This window comes from Salmo salar, chromosome 01 (genome assembly GCF_965601325.2).
Source record: "Salmo salar chromosome 01, fSalSal1, whole genome shotgun sequence".
Taxonomy (NCBI): Eukaryota; Metazoa; Chordata; class Actinopteri; order Salmoniformes; family Salmonidae; genus Salmo; species Salmo salar.
The window spans coordinates 12,055,507-12,078,522 of NC_138291.1; positions in this window are offsets into that span (position 1 = coordinate 12,055,507).

Genomic DNA, 23,016 nt, shown 5'->3' on the forward strand with positions numbered 1-23,016 from the left:
AACAGTGTTAGGCCTGATCATCGGCAACGACGAGACAGCCTATAGGGAGGAGGTCAGAGACCCGGAAGTGTGGTGCCAGGACAACAACCTCTCCATCAACGTGATCAAGACAAAGGAGATGATTGTGGACTACAGGAAAAGGAGGACCGAGCACACCCCCATTCTCATCGACGGGGCTGTAGTGGAGCAGGTTGGGAGCTTCAAGTTCTTTGGTGTCCACATCGCGAGCAAACTAACATAGTCCAAGCACAACAAGACAGTCGTGAAGAGGGCAAGACAAAACCTATTCCCCCTTAGGAGACTGAAAAGATTTGGCATGGGTCCTCAGATCCTGAAACGGTTCTACAGCTGCACCATCGAGAGCATCATGACTGGTTGCATCCCTGCCTGGTATGGCAGCTGCTCGGCCTCCGATCGCAAGGCGCTACAGAGGGTAGTGCGTACGGCCCAGTACATCACTGGGGCCAAGCTTACTGCCATCCAGGACCTCTATACCAGGCGGTGTCAGAGGAAGGCCCTAACAATTGTCAAAGACTCCAGCCACCCTAGTCATAGACTGTTCTCTCTGCTACCGCATGGCAAGCGGTACCGGAGCGCCAAGTCTTGGTCCACGAGGCTTCTAAACAGCTTCTATCCCCAAGCCACAAGACTCCTAAACATCTAGTCAAATGGCTACCCAGACTATTTGCATTTACCCCCCACCCCCTCTTTTACACCGCTGCTTCTCTCTGTTATTATCTATGCATAGTCACTTTAATAACTCTACCTACATGTACATATTACCTCAATTACCTCAACTAACTGGTATCCCCGCACATTGACTCTCTACCGGTACCCCCTGTATATGGTCTCGCTATTGTTATTTTACTGCTGCTCTTTAATTACTTGTTCCTTTTATTTCTTATTCTTATTCGTATTTTTTTTAACTGTGTTGTTGGTTAGGGGCTTGTAAGTAAGCATTTCACTGTAAGGTCTACACCTGTTGTATTTGGCTCATGTGACTAATACAATTTGATTTGTCATTTGATTTGTTTGTCAACTCTACAGTATATTAATGCCCATGATTTTGCAATGAGATGTTCAATGAGCAGGTGCCCACATACTTTTGGTCATGTAGTGTATCTAAGCATGGCCGAATACCAGCTGGTAACACAACGGTCCTGTGTGGCTCAGTTGGTAGAGCATGGTGTTTGCAACGCCAGGGTTGTTGGTTCGATTCCCACGGGGGACCAGTATGGGAGAAAAAAAAGTAAATGTAAACGCAGGGCACGTGCCTGGGGCCCCCCCATTGATTTTGCTAGTCACTCTCACTCAAATCATCATGGCTGTCATGGCAAAATGTGTAGAATTGCAGGAAATTAGCTTTAAATCTGAAAACAATTCTCTCCACTCCATTGCAAAATGTGTAGAATTGCAGGAAATTAGCTACAAATCAGAAAAAAATGTCTCTCCACCCCATGGCAAAATGGGTAGAATTGCAAGAAATTAGCTTTCAAACTTTTTTTTCTCTTCCCCTTGACACAATTAGTAGAATTGCATGAAATCTATTAGAAAATCACAGAAATGTCTCTCCGCCCCATCACAGAATGTGTAGAACTGCAGAAAACTTTATTTAAAACTGCAACATACATTTTTATTTTGGGGGGAACTCAGTCGGGGTCTCTATTTACTGTTGAGAGTTATGGAAACCATGTGTTTGATGTATTTGATACCGTTCCACTTATTCCGCTCCAGCCATTACAACGAGCCTGTCCTCCACCATTAAGGTGCCACCAACCTCCTGTGGCTACAGAGCAGTGTCACAGAGTTATATTTCTGAGGGCGAAAAAGAATAAGGCTGCAAAATGCAGTACCAGTCTTCAACCACAGGGAGGCAGTGTAGTATTTAGAGTGGCATTGTGCTGGAGGCGATGCAGAGGTGTTTGTCACTACATCAAAACACTGGCTGCCTACAATGAGAAGGAAGGTGCACCTATAATACTGAGCTAAGGTCCGTTTTGTGTGATTCACTTAATGGTTAAGATTAATATTCGTAGAGGGTAAGTTCTGGTTCAAATATGTTTTATTATGAATCACAGGTATCCATGTATACAATTGAACAGTTTGTTTAGTGAGCTTCTTTTTTTAACATAAAAGACAACAGTAAATTATCACATGGGTAATTTATAACAGGATATTATTGCAAGAGTTTAAATGTTTTGGATACATCAAAAACAGTAGGAAGTTAAAAGGAACACTGACATCACATTAAAATCAAAGGCAACATTTGGAGAGGTTGAGAATCAAAAAACACAGATATTAAATGTAGCATGGGGCCTAAGGCAAATGCACTGCTCTAACATATACACTCCTGCTAAGGAATTGCCCAGTCGTTGCATATTTTACAATGGAAGACAGCATTTAGGTCCTATATATAGGCCTACTACCCACCCATTTTACATTTTTATTTTTTTATTTCACCTTTATTTACCAGGTAGGCAAGTTGAGAACAAGTTCTCATTTACAACTGCGACCTGGCCACGATAAAGCAAAGCAGTGTGACACAGACAACAACACAGAGTTACACATGGAATAAACAATAAACAAGCCAATAACACAATAAACAAGTCAATGACACAGTAGAAAAAAAGAAGTCTATATACAGTGTGTGCAAAAGGCATGAGGAGGTAGGCAATAAATAGGCCATAGGAGCGAATAATTACAATTTAGCAGATTAACACTGGAGTGATAAATGAGCATATGATGATGTGCAAGTAGAAATACTGGTGTGCAAAAGAGCAGAAAAGTAAATAAAATAAAAACAGTATGGGGATGAGGTAGGTAGATTGGGTGGGCAATTTACAGATGGACTATGGACAGCTGCAGCGATCGGTTAGCAGCTCAGGTAGCTAATGTTTAAAGTTGGTGAGGGAAATAAAAGTCTCCAACTTCAGCGATTTTTGCAATTCGTTCCAGTCACTGGCAGCAGAGAACTGGAAGGAAAGGCAGCCAAATGAAGTGTTGGCTTTGGGATGATCAGTGAGATATACCTGCTGGAACGTGTGCTACGGGTGGGTGTTGTTATCGTGACCAGTGAACTGAGATAAGGCGGAGCTTTACCTAGCATAGACTTATAGATGACCTGGAGCCAGTGGGTCTGGCGACGAATATGTAGCGAGGGCTAGCCGACTAGACCACACAGGTCGCAGTGGTGGGTGGTATAAGGTGATTTGGAAACAAAATGGATGGCACTGTGATAGACTATATCCAGTTTGCTGAGTAGAGTAATGGAAGCTATTTTGTAGATGACATCGCCAAAGTCGAGGTTCGGTAGGATAGTCAGTTTTACTAGGGTAAGTTTGGCGGCGTGAGTGAAGGAGGCTTTGTTGTGAAATAGAAAGCCGATTCTAGATTTGATTTTGGATTGGAGATGTTTAATATGAGTCTGGAAGGAGAGTTTACAGTCTAACCAGACACCTAGGTTTTTATAGTTGTCCACATATTCTAGGTCGGAAACGTCCAGGGTGGTGATGCTAGTCGGGCGGGCTGGTGTGGGCAGCGAACGGTTGAAAAGCATGCATTTGGTTTTACTAGCGTTTAAGAGCAGTTGGAGGCCACGGAAGGAGTGTTGTATGGCATTGAAGCTCGTTTGGAGGTTTGTTAACACAGTGTCCAAGGAAGGGCCAGAAGTATAGAGAATGGTGTCGTCTGCGTAGAGGTGGATCAGGGAATCGCCCGCAGCAAGAGTGACATCATTGACATATACAGAGAAAAGAGTCGGCCCGAGAATTGAACCCTGTGGTACCCCCATAGAGACTGCCAGAGGTCCGAACAACATGCCCTCCGATTTCACACTGAACTCTGTCTGCAAAGTAGTTGGTGAACCAGGCGAGGCAGTCAGTAGAAAAACCAAGGCTATTGAGTCTGCCGATAAGAATACGGTGATTGACAGAGTCGAAAGCCTTGGCCAGGTCGATGAAGACGGCTGCACAGTACTGTCTTTTATCGATGGCGGTTATGATATCGTTTAGAACCTTGAGCGTGGCTGAGATGCACCCGAGACCGGCTCGGAAACCGGATTGCACAGCGGAGAAGGTATGGTGGGATTCGAAACGGTCAGTGATCTGTTTATTAACTTGGCTTTCGAAGACTTTAGATAGGCAGGGCAGGATGGAAATAGGTCTGTAACAGTTTGGGTCTAGGGTGTCACCCCCTTTGAAGAGGGGGATGACTGCGGCAGATTTCCAATCTTTAGGGATCTCGGACGATACGAAAGAGAGGTTGAACAGGCTGGTAATAGGGGTTGCAACAATGGCGGCGGATAGTTTTAGAAAGAGAGGGCCCAGATTGTCCAGCCCAGCTGATTTGCACGGGTCCAGGTTTTGCAGCTCTTTCAGAACATCTGCTATCTGGATTTGGGTGAATGAGAAGCTGGGGAGGCTTGGGCGAGTAGCTGCGGCGGGGGGCGGAGCTGTTGGCCGGGGTTGGAGTAGCCAGGAGGAAGGCACGGCCAGCCGTTGAGAAATGCTTATTAAAATTTTCGATTATCATGGATTTATCGGTGGTGATCGTGTTACCTAGCCTCAGTGCAGTGGGCAGCTGGGAGGAGGTACTCTTGTTCTCCATGAACTTTACAGTGTCCCAAAACTTTTTGGAGTTAGAGCTACAGGATGCAAATTTCTGCTTGAAAAAGCTAGCCTTTGCTTTCCTGACTGACTATTGGTTCCTGACTTCCCTTCCCTGACTTCCCTGAACAGTTGCATATCGCGGGGACTTTTCGATGCTATTGCAGTCCGCCACAGGATGTTTTTGTGCTGGTCAAGGGCAGTCAGGTCTGGAGTGAACCAAGGGCTATATAATTTCTTAGTTCTGCATTTTTGAACGGGGCAAGCTTATCTATGATGGTGAGGAAATTACTTTTAAAGAATGACCAGGCATCCTCGACTGACAGGATAAGGTCAATATCCTTCCAGGATAACCGGGCCAGGTCGATAAGAAAGGCCTGCTCGCAGAAGTGTTTTAGGGAGCGTTTGACAGTGATGAGGGGTGGTCGTTTGACCGCAGACCCATAGCGGATACAGGCAATGAGGCACTGATCGCTGAGATCCTGATTGAAAACAGCGGAGGTGTATTTGGAGGGCAAGTTGGTCACGATAATGTCTATGAGGGTGCCCATGTTTACAGATTTAGGGTTGTACCTGGTGGGTTCCTTGATGATTTGTGTGAGATTGAGGGCATCTAGCTTAGATTGTAGGACTGCCGGGTTGTTAAGCATATCCCAGTTTAGGTCACCTAACAGAACGAACTCTGAGGCCAGATGTGGGGCGATCAATTCACAAATGGTGTCCAGGGCACAGCGGGGAGCGGAGGGGGGTCGATAGCAGGCGGCAACAGTGAGAGACTTATTTCTGGAGAGATTCATTTTTAAAATTAGAAGTTTGAACTGTTTTGGTATAGACCTGGAAAGTATGACAGAACTTTGCAGGCTATCTCTGCAGTAGATTGCAACTCCTCCCCCTTTTTGCAGTTCTATCTTGACAGAAAAAGTTGTAGTTGGGTATGGAAATCTCAGAATTTTTGGTGGCCTTCCTAAGCCAGGATTCAGACACGGCAAGGACATCAGGGTTGGCGGAGTGTGCTAAAGCAGTGAGTAAAACAAACTTAGGGAGGAGGCTTCTGATGTTGACATGCATGAAACCAAGACTTTAAACATTAAACAGACAAGGCCCCTGGGCAACAGATACACTAGAGGTTTGTTTTTATATGAGAAGGAATGCAATGTTTAAGCAAAGGCCTGATATCACAGAAGGAATAGGCTACTCACTGGGCACAGACGTAAATTCAACGTCTATTCCACGTTGGTTCAATGTAATTTCATTGAAATGACGTGGAAACAACATTGATTTAACCAGCATGTGCCCAGTGTATATACCCTGAAGCCTGAGTCTAACGCAGGTCACAACACAGTGGCCATTTTGTGTCTATAAATCAGAATGCATGCAGTCCCACCGTGTCAAAACCCCGTAGTGGCTCTGCGATGCTCACTACGTCTGGAGAGTCAGCTTGCGCTACTGTTTAAGAGATGGGTCTGACGGAACTGTCTCTGAGTGAGCTAGCTCTGTCAGCCAGTTTTCACGCCTGTCGGAAAGGCTCGGCTGTCAAATGCACTACGGCCGAGCGAGCGCATCTCTCTCCTCTTGTGTGAGTACGACGGGCTTGACCGGGGAGAGAAGCTTCGCCGCCGCTCCAGCCAAGCGGAAGAGAGAGAAAGAGACCTCCCCCCACTAGAGAGAGAGAGACGGATGGAAGGCCACCCTAGGACTCAAATAGGACGTGACATACCAAGAGAGGAGGGATGAAAAAAAGAAAGGTTAACTCTCTATCCTCTTTATTTCTCTTTCAGAAGGAGAGAGAGAGAGAGAGAGAGCGAGAGAGAGAGAGAGAGAGAGAGAGAGAAAGAAGTGACACACACAGAGTCATCAGTAGGATGTTACGAGTAGCTTTGCCCTCACCATGGACATTGTCATTTATGTAATCATTTGAAAAACAGGGTTGTCAAAAGCCAGCTAAGAGGACGGTTCCTTTACTCAGTCCTCTTCTGGGTAGTGCTTCACAGATAAATACCCAGAAATCTTCACCCGATGTATAAATTATCCATAATAATGTTAATACCATTGAAATGTGTGTTAATACCATTCAACAACGAAGTTTACAATATTTGCAAACATGAAATGTATAGGGAATGTTTAGATGCAATTCTTATCCAGATAGACAAAGAGGGCAACCATGAAAGTGCACCAAATTACCTGAGGGGGATGGATAGGGGGAGGGGGAGGTGGAGGAGATTTAAAAAAAAGCTATGACGAAGACTAAGAGGCCGACACGTAATCTTTAATAAAATATCAAGTGATACTAGCAAGTGCAGTGTGCGGGTTTCTCTTTTTTCCAAGAGAGGAGATGGAAAGGAGAGCAAAGGAGAGGAGATGGAGAGGACATGGAGAGGAACACAAGATGGAGATGGACAGTCAGGGAAAGGAAATAGAGATGGAGACAAGACAGTTAGGGAGAGGGAAGAGGGATGGAGATTGACAGTCAGGGAGATCAAATCAAATCAAATGTTATTGGTCACATACACATGGTTTGCAGATGTTATTGCGAGTGTAGTGAAATGCTTATTCTTCTAGATCTGACAGTGCAGCAGTATCTAACAGGTAATATCTAACAATTCCACAACAAAACCTAATATCTAACAAATTCCACAACAAAACGAATACACACAATCTAGTAAAGGAATGGGATGAGAATAAGTATAAAATATATGGATGAGCAGTGACAGAGTGGCTAAGATGCAAAAGATAGTAAAGAATAGATAGTGAAGAATACAGTATACATTATATACATATGAGATGAGTAATGTGAGATATGGAGACATTCTTAAAGTGGCATTATTAAAGTGACAAGTGTTCCATTTATTAAAGTGGCCAATGATATCAAGTCTGTAGGTAGGCAGCCGACTCTCTGTGCTAGTGGTGGCTGTTTAACAATCTGATGGCCTTGAGATAGAAGCTGTTTTTCAATCCCTGTGACAGCTCTGATGCACCTGTACTGACCTTGCCTTCTGGATGGAAGCAGGGTGAACAGGCAGTGGCTCGAGTGGTTATTGTCCTTCATTACTTTCTTTGCCTTTCTGTGACATCAGGTGTTGTAGGCGTCCTGGAGGGTGATGATGCATTATTCAGACCGCATTACCCTTTGGAGAGCCTTGCGGTTGTGGGCGCGGTGCAGTTGTCGTACCAGGAGGTGATACAGCCCGACAGGATGCTCTCAATTGTGCATCTGTAAATGTTAGTGAGGGTTTTAGGTGACAAGCCAAATTTCATCAGCCTCCTGAGGTTGAAGAGGCGCTGTTGCGCCTTCTTCATCACACTGTCTGTGTAGGTGGACCATTCAGATTGTCAGTGATGTGTACACTGAGGAACTTAAAATGTTCCACCTTCTCCACTACTGTCCCATTGATGTGGATGGGGGGGTGCTCCCTTTGCTGTTTCCTGAAATCCACGATAATCTCTTTTGTTTTGCTGACATTGAGTGAGAGGTTATTTTCCTGACACCACACTCCAAGGGCCCTCACCTCCTCCCTGTAGGCTGTCTTGTCATTGTTGAAATCAGGCCTACCACCGTAGTGTCGTCTGCAAACTTGATGATTGAGTTGGAGGCGTGCATGGCCACGCAGTCATGGGTGAACAGGGAGTACAGGAGAGGGCTGAGAATGTACTCTTGTGGGGCCCCAGTGTTGAGGATCAACGGAGTCGAGATGTTTCCTACCTTCATCACCTGGGGGGTGGCCGTCACGAAGTCCAGGACCCAGTTGTACAGGGCGGGTTCGAGGCCTAGGGTCTCAAGCTTCATGATGAGCTTGGAGGGTACTATGGTGTTGAATGCTGAGCTGAATTCAATGAACGGCATTCTTACATAGGTATTCCTCTTGTCCCGATTTGACAGGGCAGTGTGCAGTGCGATTGCGATGCCATCATCTGTGGACCTATTGGGGTGGTTAGTAAATTGTAGTGGGTCTAGGGTAACAGGTAGGGTGGAGGTGATATGATCCTTGACTTGTCTCTCAAAGCACTTCATGATGACAGAAGTGAGTGCTACAGGGCGATAGTCATTTAGTTCAGTTACCTTAGCTTTCTTGGGAACAGGAACAATGGTGGTCATCTTGAAGCATGTGGGAACAGCAGACTGGGATAAGGACTGATTGAATATGTCCGTAAACACACCAGCCAGCTGGTCTGCGCATGCTCTGAGGATGCGAAAGATGAAAGAGAGATAGAGATGGCCACTCAGGGAGATGAAAGAGAGATGGACAGTCAGGGAGAGGAAAGAGGGATGGAGATGGACAGTCAAAGAGATGAAAGAGGGATGGAGATGGACAGTCAAAGAGATGAAAGAGAGATGGACAGTCAGGGAGATGAAAGAGAAATGGAGATTGACAGTCAAGGAGAGGAAACAGGGATGGAGATGGACAGTCAAGGAGAGGAAAGAGGGATGGAGATGGACAGTCAGGGAGATGAAAGAGAGATGGAGATGGACAGTCAGGGAGAAGAAAGAGAGATGGAAATGCACAGTCAGGGAGAGGAAAGAGGGATGGAGATTGACAGTCAAGGAGAGGAAAGAGGGATGGAGATTGACAGTCAGGGAGATGAAAGAGAGATGGAGATGGACAGTCAGGGAGATGAAAGAGAGATGGAGATGGACAGTCAGGGAGATGAAAGAGAGATGGAGATGGACAGTCAGGGAGATGAAAGAGAGATGGAAATGCACAGTCAGGGAGAGGAAAGAGGGATGGAGATGGACAGTCAGGGAGATGAAAGAGAGATGGAAATGCACAGTCAGGGAGAGGAAAGAGGGATGGAGATGGACAGTCAGGGAGATTTTGTATTTATTTTTTATTTCACCTTTATTTAACCAGGTAGGCTAGTTGAGAACAAGTTCTCATGAAAGAGGGTTTGGAGATTGACAGTGAAGGAGAGGAAACAGCTAGAGTATGCTCTCCTCTCTTTTGCTGTAAAAAAAGTGGACCAGTACAGGGATTACAGAGAAGACTCTTCAGAGGCCTGGCTAGTAACGCTGTCTCCCGACAGGTTCAGGATAGCGACAGAGCCTAAACCCGTCCTCTCTAACAGCACCTTTACTGGGACCCTTCACAAGGAGTGTGTAGAGGTGTGAGCGAAAGAAAAAGGAAAGCAGCCATGTTACGTCTTGACAGAATGGCTCCGAAAGTAAATCTGAAGAGGATAGAAAATCTGTTATACTGTTGGTTCTTTGTGGGAACTGTGAACTGACAGCACATCACGTATGTAAATACATCTGCTGTGTGTGTGTGTCTTCTAGTCGATGTGATTGTGTGTGTTCATGCTCATTTATGTGTGTGTGTGTGTGTGTGTGGTGTGTGTGTGTGTGTGTGTGTGTGTGTGTGTGTGTGTGTGTGTGTGTGTGTGTGTGTGTGTGTGTGTGTGTGTGTGTGTGTGTGTGTGTGTGTGTGTGTGTGTGTGTGTGTGTGATTGCAATGGATGAAGAGTGTGTGTGCGTCTCCAGCTCATCCCACTCAGAGAGCGGGTCAGGCATCCATTTTAGGTTGCCTCTCTAATCTGCAGCCCGAGCACGGTCCTACATGTTGTGGGGGAGGCAGAGAACAACTAGCAGTGGTGCTTTTCCACAGCACTCATGTAGCGCTGTGAGATACTACACCGCTCGCCTATGAACATTTATTTTATTTCTACACGTGCATGACTGTCAAAGTACATAAGGTACATACGTACATAGAAATGCACACTAGTGTAGTAGTAAAATACACTCTTAGAAAAAAGAACAAAATACACTCTTAGAAAAGAAAAGTGCTTTCTAGAACCTAAAAGGGTTCTTCGGCTGTCCTCATAGGAGAACCCTTATGTCCCCATTGGAGAACCCTTTGAAGAATCCTTGTTGGTTCCAGGTAGAACACATTTGGTTCCGAGTAGAACCCAAAATGGTTCTACCTGGAACCAAAAAGGGTTCTCATATGGGGACAGCCGAAGAACCCTTTTGAAACCTTTTTTCTGAGAGTGTAGGCATGTATTACTTGGGTCTGGCATATTCAACAGTGAACGACAGAGGATTGTAGCATTCACAGGGGTTATACTAGAGGATGGATAAGTAGGAGTGAGTTGTGTGTGTCTGTGCGTGCGTGCATGCTTGAGTACAGGCCACTTGTTACTAATTGGCTTGCCTGGCCCTGATTAAATAAATAAAATGTTTAAAGTGTGAGATGGTATAATGGACCATAAAGCTCATAGAGATATAACTGATAGTTACTATAGAGCTCATAGAGATATAACTGATAGTTACTATAGAGCTCATAGAGATATAACTGATAGTTACTATAGAGCTCATAGAGATATAACTGATAGTTACTGTAGAGCTGATAGAGATATAACTGATAGTTACTGTAGAGCTGATAGAGATATAACTGATAGTTACTATAGAGCTGATAGAGATATAACTGATAGTTACTATAGAGCTCATAGAGATATAACTGATAGTTACTATAGAGCTGATAGAGATATAACTGATAGTTACTATAGAGCTGATAGAGATATAACTGATAGTTACTATAGAGCTGATAGAGATATAACTGATAGTTACTATAGAGCTGATAGAGATATAACTGATAGTTACTACAGAACTGATAGAGATATAACTGATAGTTACTATAGAGCTGATAGAGATATAACTGATAGTTACTATAGAGCTGATAGAGATATAACTGATAGTTACTGTAGAGCTATTAGAGATTTAAAGAAAAAAAAGCACAGGTACTGTACACAAATTAGAGCCCTGAAAAGAGCAGGTCTTCCCTCACTCAAGAATCCTGGATTTCTCTTCCAGACTTTTATCCCCAAACACTCCTCATACCGTCTTTCTCTCTCCCTCTTACCCACTTTCTCTTTCTACTAACCACTTCCTCCTACTGCTACCCTATGTCGCTCCCTTCTACCCTCTTTCTTTCCCTCCTAGCTTCTTTCTCTCTCCTCCTACCCTCTTTCTTTCCCTCCTAGCTTCTTTCTCTCTCCTCCTACCCTCTTTCTCTCCCTCCTACCCTCTTTCTCTCCCTCCAACCCTCTCTCTCCCTTCTACCCTCTTTCTCTCCCTCAACCCTCTCCCTCCTACCCTCTTTCTCTCCCTCCAATCCTCTCTCTCTCCCTCCTACCCTCTTTCTCTTCTCCTCTTCCACCAATAGCTCATTAAGACACACCCTCTCATCAGAGGACACACTTGCTCCACCAAGGCTCCGATTACGCACGCACGCACGCACGCACGCACGCACGCACGCACGCACGCACGCACGCACGCACGCACGCACTCACACACACACACACACACACACACACACACACACACACACACACACACACAGAGTCTGGCTTAATAAAAAACATTGTTCTACACATTGAACGGAACACAGCCCCACCCTCCCCCAATTTCTCCTATACTCTTTCTCTTTCTTCTACCCTCTTTCTCTCTTCCTACCCTTTTTCTCTCTCCTCCTACACTCTTTCTCTCTCCTCCTACCCTCTTAGAGAGGGAGGGACGGGGGAGAGAAAGAGAGATAGAGAGGAAGGGAGGGGAGAGAGAAAGAGAGCGTTAGAGAGGGAGGGAGGGGAGAGAGAAAGAGAGCGTTAGAGAGGGAGGGGAGAGAGATAGAGAGCGTTAGAGAGGGAGGGGAGAGAGATAGAGAGCATTAGAGAGGGAGGGAGTGGAGAGAGAAAGAGAGCGTTAGAGAGGGAGGGAGGGGAGAGAGAAAGAGAGATAGGGAGGGAGGGGAGAGAGAAAGAGAGCGTTGGAGAGGGAGGGGAGAGAGAAAGAGAGCGTAAGAGAGGGAGGGAGGGGAGAGAAAGAGAGATGAGGGGAGAGAGAAAGAGAGCGTTAGAGAGGGAGGGAGGGGAGAGAGAAAGAGAGTGTTAGAGAGGGAGGGGAGAGAGAAAGAGAGCGTTAGAGAGGGAGGGAGGGGAGAGAGAAAGAGAGCGTTAGAGAGGGAGGGAGGGGAGAGAGAAAGAGAGCGTGAGGGAGGGGAGAGAGAAAGAGAGCGTGAGGGAGGGGAGAGAGAAAGAGAGCGTTAGAGAGGGAGGGGAGAGAGATAGAGAGCATTAGAGAGGGAGGGAGGGGAGAGAGATAGAGAGCGTTAGAGAGGGAGGGGAGAGAGATAGAGAGCATTAGAGAGGGAGGGAGGGGAGAGAGAAAGAGAGCGTGAGGGAGGGAGGGAGGGGAGAGAGAAAGAGAGCGTGAGGGAGGGAGTGTTAGAGTACTCCTCAGCACACCAGCGGTGCTCCAGAAGTCTTTGATGTTCTGCAAATTTCAAATTTAATTATAGCGAACCCCCACCTCTTCCTCTCCTCATCCCCCTCTCCTCTCCTCCATGCCCTCCACTCCTCTTGTGCTTAAACAAGCTTTACTGCCTCACTTTTTTTTTTTTGCTTTAAATACGCACATACTTTTAGCATTTTTTTGTTGCTGTGCTGAAGTTAAGAGACTACATGCCCTGCAGTAGGGGTTAATTATTCATTGGGATGTGTGTGTGTGTGTTTGAGTCTGTGTGTGTGAGTGTGGCAGGCCAGCAGGTTGGCAGTGGGGTAGAATCTAGGTCGTGTTGAGATGACCATGGTACAGTATCTTGGTAGCCTCTAGTGTTTATTGCCAAGCCAACCAACCACATCTCTCCATGGATGGGAATGTGCTTTTAGGGGGGGTCTCTCACACACACACGCACACGCCACACACACACACACACACACACACACACACACACACACACACACACACACAGCTCCACATCGTAATGAGACGGCAGAGTAATAGTAATTTCATGTCACATCAGCTATTATGCAAAGGACCGATTCTTCGAAAAAATATATATATATTTCACGTTTATTTAACTCGGCAAGTCAGTTAAGAACATATTCTTATTTACAATGACGGCCTACCCCGGCCAAACCCGGACAACACTGGGCCAATTGTGCGCACGCCCTATGGGACTCCCAATCACGGTCGGATGTGATACAGCCTGGATTCAAACCAGGTACTGTAGTGACATATCTTGCACTGAGATGCAGTGCCTTAGATCTCTGCGCCACTTGGGAGAAATCTCTCTGATCACTCTCGGGGTACATAGAAAATACTAAGCATTTACTGCATCATAGAGACACAGAATTCCTACTACGGCAGGATTGTATTCATTAACGTATGCCATGAAAAACTTTTAAAAAAAATGTTTCTCATTGGACAAGTAGTCCCTCTCTGTTTCAGTCCATTATTTTCCATTTGGTGCCTAATGAATATGACCCAGTTCTACAAGAGAAACATCTCTCAATCAATCAATGAAACTGTATTGGTCATAAACACACACAGTTTACAGCATGTATAAAAGGTGCAGTACAATAATCAATATCAATGATAAAAAGTTAAAATACAAAATATTTAGTAATCTCTAGCTAGAATATGCAATGAAACTTTCAAAACTAACCAACAAGGCCTTAAGCTCCCTGTGAAGGAAACATTTCATGGACCTTAATTGTCAACTGTTTGGACTTTTGTGAACTTGAACAGCCTCAATGGCAGCAGGCCCCCTATCCGCTGGTACAGCCAGGTACTTCCATTTGGAAGACTGGTGTTAGAGGTTAGCCTCTCAATAACAACGCCTGGGGTTATCCTACGTGACATGTAACTCGGAATATCTTTAATGATAAGAATTAGAGAAGCTCAGTATTGAGAAGTCAGAATAAAATCAGCGCTTGACCAGTGTCGATTAGTCGGCTCTGGAAGGTCATGGATCTTTACACATGCTAATAGCTCTCCAAATGTCAAAGTGTTTTTGTTACGCTTGCTGCTCTGGATCATGGCATTTCTCTAAACGTCAAATTGTTTGCAACAAAGTTTCATATGGGTTGCTTGGTGTGTTTTCCCCCCAAAGGTATCTGCAGCTCAATTGCATTGCCTCAAAAGAGATCCTGTTTCACATAACTGACTGTATGCAATGTCCAATCAGTGAGCAGAAAGAAGTTTGCATGACTCATCATATCATTCCCTTCGGAACTCTGACCCAGTTGTCATGTCAACACAGCTGTCAGTGCTGCTGCAAACCACAACAAAAGAGACATGCCAAATGGGAAATGTGTAAAAAACTATTCTAGAAACAATGACTAGTCATGATTTATCGACATGGTCTGGCAGTCAATAAATGTAATTTTTTAAAGTGAATTACGACCTTTCTCTATTCAGTTTCAGCTGGACTTATCCAACATTAACTGCACTAACTGGCTAGCAAGCTTAGCTCGTCGCTAGCTAGCTTGGTATAACATGGTTGGCAAATAGGCAATATTTTGGCTAACTAGCTAAAATTGTACAGTCAGCTTTTTTCTATATCTATATGCTGTTACAATTACCAAACATTTAGATAAACAAATAATTTGTGAAACCATGATGTGATGTATGACAGGATTGGATGTTGTATGCAACTTCAATTGCATTTGAATTGCTTTGTGTATCAGCAAAGTGGCTTGAGTTGATGTCACTCTATTGCAAATTGCATCTGCAACAGAAATTGATTCCAAATTATTTTGTGTGACACAGGCTTTAGAATGACACCCCGCGTCTCTCCATATTTCTTTCTTTCTTTCTCTCTCTCTCTCTCTCTCTCTCTCTCTCTCTCTCTCTCTCTCTCTCTCTCTCTCTCTCTCTCTAATGGCACATGAATCCAAACCGACTCTGAAATGCACGTGTACCTCCATCTCTTCATCCCATCCTATTCAGAGGGGAATGGGATTGCCATGGTAACAGTTTAGTCCCGGGGTCATGGACCAGGGGGCTGTCAGTTTTTCCTGACGGCGACCCCCCCACCCCCCGGCCGTGGGTCAAAGGCTGGGGTGGCAGCTGGGACCAAAGAGGGGACAGAGGGGGGACAGGGGGGACGCAATCAGATCACAGAGCAGAGACTGACGGGCTGTTCCAGGCATGCGCACGCATGCACGCACGCACGCCACACACACACACACACACACACACACACACACAAAAAAACATGATTCTCACACCCCAGGCCCAAACCCACAAACATCTCCTGACCAACACACAGGACCCAAGGGACGAGGGGGGTGGAGGGCTAGGTCCGTCTGTCCTTCCGGACGTGTGCCCCAGAGCCTGAGGGGGAGTCACAGTGTCAACCCCATCACCAGTGGCTGTCACAGAAGGACACACACAAGAGTGTGTGTGTGTGTGTTTGGGGGGTCAGCAGCTGTTGACAGTGACCTGACTCAACAAAAACAACAACAGGGACAACCGATTTCTCACTGCTGACGTCTCTGATGTATCAAACACTGTGTCAAACACTGGCATCAACAGTTTCATCTGACGGTCTGGAGACACATCTCTTCATTGCAACTGACTCAGAGAGACCCAAAATGGTGCCTTGGTAGTAGCCTAAAATGGCTACTTTGGTGATACATGGCTTACAGAATGGTTTGCATGGCTGCAAGTGGTTCTATGTTATGGAATGGTTAGAATTTGCTAGCAATGCATCATGACTTGCTGGAGACAAGCAAAGCAAAAGAGGCAAAAGGACATTTTACAAAATGGCATGTGATATCAAGTGTCATTGAGTCAGATAAACACCTTATCATGAAGTGGATTGGGGTGTGATTGGTTAGTGAAGTGTAAGAGGAAGGTATAACCCTTTGGTGAGTGTAGTGTAGTGTGAGTAGTGAATGGTGAGTAGTGTGGTGTGAGTAGTGTAGTGTAGTGTGAGTAGTGTAGTGTGATTAGTGTAGTGTGAGTAGTGAATTGTGAGTAGTGTAGTGTGAGTAGTGTAGTGTAGTGTGAGTAGTGTGGTGTGAGTAGTGTAGTGTAGTGTGAGTAGTGTAGTGTGATTAGTGTAGTGTGAGTAGTGAATTGTGAGTAGTGTAGTGTGAGTAGTGTAGTGTAGTGTAGTGTGAGTAGTGTAGTGTGATTAGTGTAGTGTGAGTATTGTAATGTGAGTAGTGTAGTGTGAGTAGTGTAGTGTAGTGTGAGTAGTGTAGTGTGAGTAGTGTAGTGTGAGTAGTGTAGTGTAGTGTGAGTAGTGTAATGTAGTGTGAGTAGTGTAGTGTGAGTAGTGTAGTGTAGTGTGAGTAGTGTAGTGTATTGTGAGTAGTGTAGTGTGAGTAGTGTAGTGTGAGTAGTGCAGTGTGTGTAGTGTAGTGTGAGTAGTGTAGTGTAGTGTGAGTAGTGTAGTGTGAGTAGTGTAGTGTGAGTAGTGTAGTGTAGTGTGAGTAGTGTAGTGTGAGTAGTGCAGTGTGAGTAGTGTAGTGTGAGTAGTGCAGTGTGAGTAGTGTAGTGTGAGTAGTGTAGTGTGAGTAGTGTAGTGTAGTGTGAGTAGTGTAGGGTGAGTAGTGTAATGTAGTGTGAGTAATGTAGTGTAGTATAGTGTGAGTAGTGTAATGTGAGTAGTGTAGTGTGGTGTAATTAGTGTAGTGTGAGTAGTGTAATGTGAGTAGTGTAGTGTAGTGTGAGTAGTGTAATGTGAGTAGTGTAGTGTGAGTAGTGTAGTGTGAGTAGTGTAGTGTGAGTAGTGTAAGGTAGTGTGACTAGTGTAGTGTAGTGTGACTAGTGTAGTGTGACTAGTGTAGTGTAATGTGGGTACTGTAGTTTGAGTAGTGTAGTGTGAGTAGTGTAGTGATATGTAGTGTGAGTAGTGTAGTGTGTGTTGTGTAGTGTAGTGTGATTAGTGTAGTGTGAGTAGTGTAATGTAGTGTGAGTAGTGTAGTGTAAGTAGTGTAATGTAGTGTGATTAGTGTAGTGTGAGTAGTGTAGTGTAGTGTGAGTAGTGTAGTGTAGTGTAAGTAGTGTAGTGTGAGTAGTGTAGCGTAGTGTGAGTAGTGTAGTGTAAGTAGTGTAGTGTGAGTAGTGCAGTGTAGTGTGAGTAGAGTAATGTAGTAGTGTAGTGTAGTGTGAGTAGTGTAGTGTGAGTAGTGCAGTGTGAGTAGTGTAGTGTGAGTAGTATAGTGTGAGTAGTGTAGTGTGAGTAGTGCAGTGTGAGTAGTGTAGTGTGAGTAGTGCAGTGTGAGTAGTGTAATGTGAGTAGTGCAGTGTGAATAGTGTAGTGTGAGTAGTGTAGTGTGAGTAGTGTAGTGTGAGTAGTGTAGTGTGTGTAGTGCAGTGTGAGTAGTGTAGTGTAGTGTAGTGTGAGTAGTGTAGTGTGATTAGTGTGAGTATTGTAATGTGAGTAGTGTAGTGTGAGTAGTGTAGTGTGAGTAGTGTAGTGTGAGTAGTGTAGTGTGAGTAGTGTAGTGTAGTGTGAGTAGTGTAATGTAGTGTGAGTAGTGTAGTGTGAGTAGTGTAGTGTAGTGTGAGTAGTGTAGTGTGAGTAGTGTAGTGTATTGTGAGTAGTGTAGTGTGAGTAGTGTAGTGTGAGTAGTGCAGTGTGTGTAGTGTAGTGTGAGTAGTGTAGTGTAGTGTAGTGTGAGTAGTGTAGTGTGAGTAGTGTAGTGTGAGTAATGTAGTGTGAGTAGTGTAGTGTGAGTAGTGTAGTGTAGTGTGAGTAGTGTAGTGTGAGTAGTGCAGTGTGAGTAGTGTAGTGTGAGTAGTGCAGTGTGAGTAGTGTAGTGTGAGTAGTGTAGTGTGAGTAGTGTAGTGTGAGTAGTGTAGTGTAGTGTGAGTAGTGTAGGGTGAGTAGTGTAATGTAGTGTGAGTAATGTAGTGTAGTTTAGTGTGAGTAGTGTAATGTGAGTAGTGTAGTGTGGTGTGATTAGTGTAGTGTGAGTAGTGTAATGTGAGTAGTGTAGTGTAGTGTGAGTAGTGTAATGTGAGTAGTGTAGTGTGAGTAGTGTAGTGTGAGTAGTGTAGTGTGAGTAGTGTAAGGTAGTGTGACTAGTGTAGTGTAGTGTGACTAGTGTAGTGTAGTGTAAGTAGTGTAGTGTGAGTAGTGTAGCGTAGTGTGAGTAGTGTAGTGTAAGTAGTGTAGTGTGAGTAGTGCAGTGTAGTGTGAGTAGAGTAATGTAGTAGTGTAGTGTAGTGTGAGTAGTGTAGTGTGAGTAGTGCAGTGTGAGTAGTGTAGTGTGAGTAGTATAGTGTGAGTAGTGTAGTGTGAGTAGTGCAGTGTGAGTAGTGTAGTGTGAGTAGTGCAGTGTGAGTAGTGTAATGTGAGTAGTGCAGTGTGAATAGTGTAGTGTGAGTAGTGTAGTGTGAGTAGTGTAGTGTGAGTAGTGTAGTGTGTGTAGTGCAGTGTGAGTAGTGTAGTGTAGTGTAGTGTGAGTAGTGTAGTGTGATTAGTGTAGTGTGAGTATTGTAATGTGAGTAGTGTAGTGTGAGTAGTGTAGTGTAGTGTGAGTAGTGTAGTGTGAGTAGTGTAGTGTGAGTAGTGTAGTGTAGTGTGAGTAGTGTAATGTAGTGTGAGTAGTGTAGTGTGAGTAGTGTAGTGTAGTGTGAGTAGTGTAGTGTGAGTAGTGTAGTGTGAGTAGTGCAGTGTGTGTAGTGTAGTGTGAGTAGTGTAGTGTAGTGTAGTGTGAGTAGTGTAGTGTGAGTAGTGTAGTGTGAGTAATGTAGTGTGAGTAGTGTAGTGTGAGTAGTGTAGTGTAGTGTGAGTAGTGTAGTGTGAGTAGTGCAGTGTGAGTAGTGTAGTGTGAGTAGTGCAGTGTGAGTAGTGTAGTGTGAGTAGTGTAGTGTGAGTAGTGTAGTGTAGTGTGAGTAGTGTAGGGTGAGTAGTGTAATGTAGTGTGAGTAATGTATTGTAGTATAGTGTGAGTAGTGTAATGTGAGTAGTGTAGTGTGGTGTGATTAGTGTAGTGTGAGTAGTGTAATGTGAGTAGTGTAGTGTAGTGTGAGTAGTGTAATGTGAGTAGTGTAGTGTGAGTAGTGTAGTGTGAGTAGTGTAGTGTGAGTAGTGTAAGGTAGTGTGACTAGTGTAGTGTAGTGTGACTAGTGTAGTGTGACTAGTGTAGTGTAATGTGGGTACTGTAGTTTGAGTAGTGTAGTGTGAGTAGTGTAGTGATATGTAGTGTGAGTAGTGTAGTGTGTGTTGTGTAGTGTAGTGTGATTAGTGTAGTGTGAGTAGTGTAATGTAGTGTGAGTAGTGTAGTGTAAGTAGTGTAATGTAGTGTGATTAGTGTAGTTTGAGTAGTGTAGTGTAGTGTGAGTAGTGTAGTGTAGTGTAAGTAGTGTAGTGTGAGTAGTGTAGCGTAGTGTGAGTAGTGTAGTGTAAGTAGTGTAGTGTGAGTAGTGTAGTGTAGTGTGAGTAGAGTAATGTAGTAGTGTAGTGTAGTGTGAGTAGTGTAGTGTGAGTAGTGCAGTGTGAGTACTGTAGTGTGAGTAGTATAGTGTGAGTAGTGTAGTGTGAGTAGTGCAGTGTGAGTAGTGTAGTGTGAGTAGTGCAGTGTGAGTAGTGTAATGTGAGTAGTGCAGTGTGAATAGTGTAGTGTGAGTAGTGTAGTGTGAGTAGTGTAGTGTGAGTAGTGTAGTGTGAGTCGTGCAGTGTGAGTAGTGTAGTGTGAGTAGTGTAGTGTGAGTAGTGTAATGCAGTTTGAGTAGTGTAATGTGAGTAGTGTAGTGTGAGTAGTGTAGTGTGAGTAGTGTAGTGTAGTGTGAGTAGTGTAGTGTGAGTAGTGTATTGTGAGTAGTGTAGTGTGAGTAGTGTAGTGTAGTGTGAGTAGTGTAGTGTGAGTAGTGTAGTGTGAGCAGTGTAGTGTGAGTAGTGTAGTGTGAGTAGTGTAGTGCAGTGTGAGTAGTGTAATGTGAGTAGTGTAGTGTAGTGTAGTGTAAGTAGTGTAGTGTGAGTAGTGTAGTGCAGTGTGACTAGTGTAATGTGAGTAGTGTAGTGTAGTGTGAGTAGTGTAGTGTAGTGTGAGTAGTGCAGTGTGAGTAGTGTAGTGTGAGTAGTATAGTGTGAGTAGTGTAGTGTGAGTAGTGTAGTGCAGTGTGAGTAGTGTAATGTGAGTAGTGTAGTGTAATGTGAGTAGTGTAGTGTAGTGTGAGTAGTGTAGTGTAGTGTGAGTAGTGCAGTGTGAGTAGTGTAGTGTGAGTAGTGTAGTGTGAGTAGTGCAGTGTGAGTAGTGTAGTGTGAGTAGTGTAGTGTGAGTAGTGTAGTGTGAGTAGTGTAGTGCAGTGTGAGTAGTGTAGTGTGAGTAGTATAGTGTGAGTAGTGTAGTGTAGTGTGAGTAGTGTAGTGTAGTGTGAGTAGTGCAGTGTGAGTAGTGTAGTGTGAGTAGTGTAGTGTGAGTAGTGTAGTGTGAGTAGTGCAGTGTGAGTAGTGTAGTATAGTGTGAGTAGTGTAGTGTGAGTAGTGTAGTGTGAGTAGTATAGTGTGAGTAGTGTAGTGTGAGTAGTGCAGTGTGAGTAGTGTAGTGTGAGTAGTGTAATGTGAGTAGTGCAGTGTGAGTAGTGTAATGTAGTGTGAGTAGTGTAGTGTGAGTGGTGCAGTGTGAATAGTGTAGTGTGAGTAGTGTAGTGTGAGTAGTGTAGTGTGAGTAGTGTAGTGTGAGTAGTGCAGTGTGAGTAGTGTAATGTGAGTAGTGCAGTGCAGTGTGAGTACTGCAGTACAGTGTGAGTAGTGTAGTGCAGTGTGAGTAGTGTAGTGCAGTGTGAGTAGTGCGGTACAGTGTGAGTAGTGTAGTGCAGTGTGAGTAGTGCAGTACAGTGTGAGTAGTGTAGTGCAGTGTGAGTAGTGCAGTACAGTGTGAGTAGTGTAGTGCAGTGTGAGTAGTGCAGTACAGTGTGAGTAGTGTAGTGTGAGTAGTGCAGTGCAGTGTGAGTAGTGCATTGTGCGTAGTGTAGTTTGAGTAGTGTAGTGTGAGTAGTGTAGTGTGAGTAGTGTAATGTGAGTAGTGCAGTGCAGTGTGAGTAGTGCAGTACAGTGTGAGTAGTGTAGTGTGAGTAGTGCAGTGCAGTGCAGTGTGAGTAGTGCAGTGTGGTGTATGAAGTATTTCAGGGTTAGCTCTGGTATTGATATGTAGTTTGGTATAACCCTTTGGTGAGTGAGTGAGTGTGTGTGCGTGCATGAGTGTGTATCCATTGGATTGCGTGTGTGTGTATGTGTCTGTGCGTATGTTTTAATGTGCTGTTAGAAGGTGTTCAATGCCTCTTGGTAGGCCTGTCTGGTGTTGAGGACCAGCTCCTGCTGAGAGGGACTGGAGCTGTAGATTGGATGAATGGTACTGGGTGCCATGGTCTGCCTGTTGCTTCATACCTGTACACACTGTTAGAGGAGGCTGAAACAATGCCAGGAATTATAGTAAAATTGAACAGTTCGCTCACACTTGACTGATTTCCTTAAGTGAACTGTAACTCCTTAAGTGAACTGATTTCCTTAAGTGAACTGTAGTAAAATCTTTGAAATTGTTGCATTTAGAGTTTGTTTATATTTTTGTTCAGTATATTTCTGGTGGGGACAGACAGTGTATCTGTTTCTCATTCTCAGGTTGCTAGCGCGCCTTATCAAGCTGTGCTCTGGAGCTTCTCAATATTTTCATCAGCTTTAGGTCAGTCGCGTTGGAGAAGACTTGGCTCCCGTATACGTGCAGAACACAGGGGGCTGGTGAGGGGAGGACGGCTCATAATAATGGCTGGAACGGAGTAAATGGAATAGTATTAATCACATGGAAACCGTTCGATACCATTCCATTTATTATGTTCCAGTCTTTACTTTGAGCCCGTCCTCCTCAATTAAGGTGCCACCTTAATTGGTACAGATCCCACATTTTCATTTGAGCCAGTTTCACACAGCAGGAAAAGAATCCTGCAGCAACAGGAAATGGGAAATGTTACGTGGATTATAATTTATCAAATCAAATTGTATTTGTCACATGCACCGACTACAACAGGTGTAGAAAATATTTACTGCCTCCCAAGTGACGCAGTGGTCTAAGGCACTGCATCGCAGTGCTAGCTGTGCCACTAGAGATCCTGGTTCGAGTCCAGGCTCTGTCGCAGCCGGGCCGCGACCGGGAAACCAATGGGGCGGCGCACAATTGGCCCAGCGTCGTCCGGGTTAGGGGAGGATTTGGCCAGTAGGGATGTTCTTGTCCCATCGCGCACTAGCGACTCTTGTGGCAGGCCGGGCACAATGCATGCTGACATGGTCGCCAGGTGTTTCCTCCGACACATTGGTGCGGCTGGCTTCCGGTTTAAGGGGCATTGTGTCAAGAAGCAGTGCGGCTTGGCTGGGTTGTGTTTCTGAGGACGCATGGCTCTTGACCTTTGCCTCTCCTGAGTCCGTATGAGAGTTGCAGCGATGGGACAAGACTGTAACTACCAATTGAATACCAGGAAATTGGGGAGAAAAAGGGGTAAAAAACAATACCCCAAAAAGTTTAATAAGAAAAGATTTACTAAATAAACAAAAGTAAAAAATGTAATAAAAAGTAACAATAAAATATCATTAAAGATAGGGGGGGCACCGGTACCGAGTCAATGTGGGGGGGAACACATTATGACATTTTATATAGTTGGTTGATACATTTTTCGTTAGGGAAGATCACG